This window comes from Aedes albopictus, chromosome 1 (genome assembly GCF_035046485.1).
Source record: "Aedes albopictus strain Foshan chromosome 1, AalbF5, whole genome shotgun sequence".
NCBI lineage: Eukaryota > Metazoa > Arthropoda > Insecta > Diptera > Culicidae > Aedes > Aedes albopictus.
In genome coordinates this window covers 142,587,235-142,592,208 of record NC_085136.1, presented here as the reverse complement: position 1 = coordinate 142,592,208, position 4,974 = coordinate 142,587,235, and positions in this window count along the sequence as shown.

Below are 4,974 nucleotides of genomic sequence, written 5' to 3'. Positions count from 1 at the left end.
TGAATGGGCGTATTTGAATGCTTGGTTATTCAGCACTGAACACATGTTACATATCTACCTTACCCGTTGGTGAGGCTCATAAAATCTCATACCTGAAAACAGAAAATAAGAAATGGAAATAAGATATTAGTCAAATTAGTCAATAAGGCTCGCCATATTTTTTCAATTATTTCAATTAAATCACGCCTTTCGTAGATTTTAGTATACGTTATATAATTGCGAGGACAAAATGTTGTTGAAATATGACTAAAAAGCTTATTTCAAAGTTTAACAATCTTCACAGCTTTAACAGCCCTACAGGCTATAATAGTTAAAATATACGTTGTTTGGGCATTTTCGTTTACAGTGTACTGTTTGACACTTTGAAGTTTTATGTTGAGTTTTCCTATGTTATTGATTTTATTAAAAGTCAAATATGGGGATTAAGGGCATAACGCACACCCTATGAGTACTGAGTACGTTAGGCCTGTATACCAGAGAAACCTACGTACCTACGGTACCTACGGGGTGAAATTTACACTCATCGGGACATAACGGACACCCCTGCATATTTTATGCTAAGCCTTTGATAGCATCGCCCAGTTATGCAATTTGCATACACAGATCAATACTACAGATATAATACTACATCTTAGACATGTTTACATAACATCAAAGTTGTTTATGCCAAAATAGTCGCTGGAAATCGGTGAGTTGATAAGAAGAGCGTACATCAAGCGTACATCATCATCTGGTCCTCACAAGTTCCTACCTCATGCTTCCACGGGTCAATCGATGACAAAAACCGCCAGCTAAGAGTGTTGTGCTTAGTTGGTAGTGCAGCCTGGGCACTGTTGTCCTTCTGATTTCAGCTAGATGAAGGAGGTACAACCCGTGTGTCTGTTCACCAAAAAGGTGCGGCTCAAACAGCGTCTGTTCTGGCATTCAGCGGCTGAGTAAGAAACGCTGCACCATGCCCAGCTATAGATCCAAGGTGGTAGCCCCATCAGCGTGGTCGTCCCAGTATAGGTTGGGACGTTAAACAGAACTGGCACGATGGCCCTCCGGCGAGACAGGAGTGTTGGCGTAGGCCCAATAAGCCACCCCTAAAAATTCCCATTGTGAATAACATAGGAGAAAATACGACTCGATACAATAAGGACTACGATTGGAAACTTGGAACATGGAATTGCAAGTGACTAGGTTTCGCAGGATGTGACAGGATAATCTACGACGAACTACATCTCAGCAACGTCGACATCGCGGCAATGCAGGAACTTTTTTGGACTGGACAGGAAGTGTGGAAAAGCGGGCATCGAGCGGCTACCTTCTATCAAAGCTGTGGCACCACCAATGATCTGGGAACAGGATTTATAGTGTTGGGCAAGATGCGACAACGTGTGATCGGGTGGCAGCAGATCAACGCAAGGATGTGCATGTTGAGAGTTATGGGCCGTTTCTTCAACTACAGCAGCATCAATGTGCACTGCCCTACGAAGGGAGACCTGATGACGAGAAAGAAGCGTTCTACGCGCAGTTAGAGCAAATATACGATGGTTGCTCGCCGCGTGACGTGAAAATCGTTGTCGGCGACATAAACGCGCAGGTAGGAAGGGAGGAAATGTACAGACCGGTAATCGGGCGAAACAGCCTGCACGCCGTATCGAATGATAACGGCCAGCGATGCGTAAACTTTGCAGCCTCCCGTGGTGTGGTAGTCCGAAGCATCTGCTTCCCCCGCAAAGGTATCCACAGAGCCACCTGGAGATCACCCGACCATCAAACAGAAAACCAAATCGATCACGTTCTAATCGACGGTAAATTCTTCTCGGATATAACCAACGTCCGCACATACCGCAGTGCGAATATAGATTCGGATCACTACTTAGTCGCTGTATGCATGCGCTCAAAACTCTCGACAGTTATCACCACGCGTCGAAGTCGAACGCCGCGACTCAATATCGAGCAGCTGCGTAACGTAGAAGTGGCTCAAGACTACGCGCAGCAGTTAGCAGTGGCCCTACCAACGGAAGAGCAGCTTGGCGCAGCTACACTTGAAGATGGCTGGAGGAACATCCGATCCGCCATAGGTAGTACCTCGGCTACAGCTCTAGGCTTCGCGACTCCGAATCACAGAAACGACTGGTACGACGGCGAATGTGAGAGAGAATGCTGCAACACCGTACGAGAGCGAATGAGGCATGTTAAAAACAGGCGCGGAACAGGCAGAACTCAGTCTTCCGGATGAAGAAGCGCCAGCAGGAATAACGAGATCGCGAAGCGATGGAAGAGCTTTACCGCGCTAAGGACACACGAAAGTTCTACGAGAAGCTGAACCGCTCGCGTAGAGGCTTTGTGCCACAAGCCAACATGTGCCGAGATAATCACGGGAATATTCTCACGAGCGAGCGTGAGGTGGCCGAGAGGTGACGGCAGCATTACGATGAGCACCTCAATGACGATGTTGCAACCACCGAAGATGGCGCGGTAACAGATCTAGGAGTACGTGAGCAGGACGAAAGATTTCCAGCTTCTAACCTCCAAGAGATTGAAGAGGAGGTTAGCCGTTTGAAAAACAACAAAGCCGCTGGAGCAGATCAACTACCAAGCGAGCTTCTAAAATAAGGTGGAGAAGCACTGTTGAGAGCACTACACTGGGTCATAACCAAGATTTGGGAGGAGGAAGTATTACCGGAGGAGTGGATGGAGGGTATCCCGTGTCCCATCTACAAAAAGGGCGATAAGTTGTGAGAATTATAGCGCGATCTCACTACTGAGCGCTGCCTACAACGGACTTTCTCAAATTTTATGCCGCCATCTATCACCGATTGCAAGAGAGTTCGTGGGGCAATATCAGGCTGGATTCATGGGTGAACGCGTTACAATGGATCAGATGTTCGCCACCCGCCATGTGTTGCAGAGATGCCGCGAATACAACGTGTCCACACATCACTTGTTCATCGATTTCTAATCGGCGTATAATATAATCGATCGAGAACAGCTATAGCAGATTATGCAGGAATACGGATTCCTGAATAAACTGATACGATTGATCAAGGCGACGATGGATCGAGTGATGTGCGTAGTTCGAGTGTCAGGGACACTCTCGAGTCCCTTCGAATCTCGCAGAGGGTTTCGGCAAGGTCTTTCGTGCTTGCTGTTCAACACTGCGTTAGATGATTTAATGAGAGCGGGGATAAACACGAGTGGTAAGTACGATTTTCACGAAGTCCGTTCAGCTGTTCGGTTTCACTGATGATATTGATATTTTAGTTCGCAAATTTGAGACGATGGCGGAAACGTACATCCGACTGAAAAATAAAGACAGGCGAATCGGATTAGTCATTGATGTGTCGAAGACACAGTACATGATGGCAAGGGCTCCAGGGAGGAATCACCGCGCCCACCACCCCGAATTTCTATCGACGGTGATGTAATCGAGGCGGTTGAAGTATTCGTGTACTTGGGCTCACTGGTAATCGCCGACAACGACACCAGCAGAGAAATTCAGAGGCGCATTGTGGCAGGAAATCGTGCTTACTTTGGACTCCGCAGAACTGTACGATCGAACAAAGTTCGTCGACACACGAAGTTAACTATCTACAAAACACAGATTAGATCGGCATTCCACTATGGGCACGAAGCATGGACCCTACGTGCAGAGGAACAACGTGCCCTTGAAGTTTACGAACTGAAGGTGTTGCGTACAATTTAAGACGGAGTGCAGATGGAAGACGGGTCATGGAGAAGGTGAATGAACCACGAGCTGCATCAGCTGCTGAGAGATTCAACCATCGTCCGAAATCGCGAAAATCGGGAGGCTGGCTACGGTGGGCGGGTCACGTCATCAGGATGTCGGATAGCAACCCGACTAAAATGGTTCTCGAGAGTCATTCGACCGGTACAAGTAGACGTGGTGCGCAGCGAGCCAGGTGGGTCGACCAAGTGGAGGACGGTTTGCGGACCCTTCGCAGAGTGCGGAACTGGAGACACACAGCTATGGGTCGAGTAAAATGGAGACACTAATATACAAGCAGTGGTAAAATACAGCAGTGGTCACTCAGGCCTTAGTCTGACCGGTAAGGAAAGTTACTACGACCTCCAGACGAAAAAAAAAAACGTCTAAAACAGGGGTCTCTCGAACTTTTCTAGCTTGCGACCCACTTTGGATTTTAGTAGAATTTGGAGATCCACCAGTAAGTTTTCCCACAAGAAAATGACGAAATTGGGTTGGGACAGTTTTTTAAATACATTTTGTCGCTTTCGTTGTTTTTGTGCCGAAAGTGTTCAATAAATTCCAAGCTTTTTTTAAATTTACAGTGTTGTTTTCGTTTTCTGAAAATAGTCAAAATAAGGTTAAAATGCCAAATAAATTTGCTTCCGTAAACCTTGTGTCATAAAAAATTGAGATAAGTTAGTACGTTTCTCATAAAAGTTGAACCATTCCGGGTTCATGTAATATACGGAACGCCACAGATTTTTAAGAATTTTGAAACACATTTTAGAAATCAAGAAAACATTAAATTTCCCAAACGTCTTTGAATTTTCTTTCAAATGCAGGCACAATGCGTTGTCACTTAAAATCATGTGTTTTTATCGTGTTTTCTCGTGTATAACTTTTGCGTAAATTGATCAGATTGGGCGGCACGCCATATTTATGGCGAGAATTTTAAGAATTATAGTAGGGTAATTGTTCCCATCGTTGTGGTAGTACCTAATGTTGCGGTAATGGCAATTGAGCACTTTTTCGACTTAAATGTTACCAAAAGGTATTTTCAATAGATGTATGGTGCTTAAATTATGAGATTGCACCATTTGTTTACTTAACCTTCCGTAACTCGCGCGGTTGACTACCTGCGTCAGCACCACGCTAATGTTGAGTACAAAAAGCGAGATTTTTTCAACGTGTTGTACAAAATACAACAGCGCGATCGTTCGAGGGTTAAGATTTGCCTAAAAACCTATTTTTAAAAAATATTTTCCTAAATGTGTTTG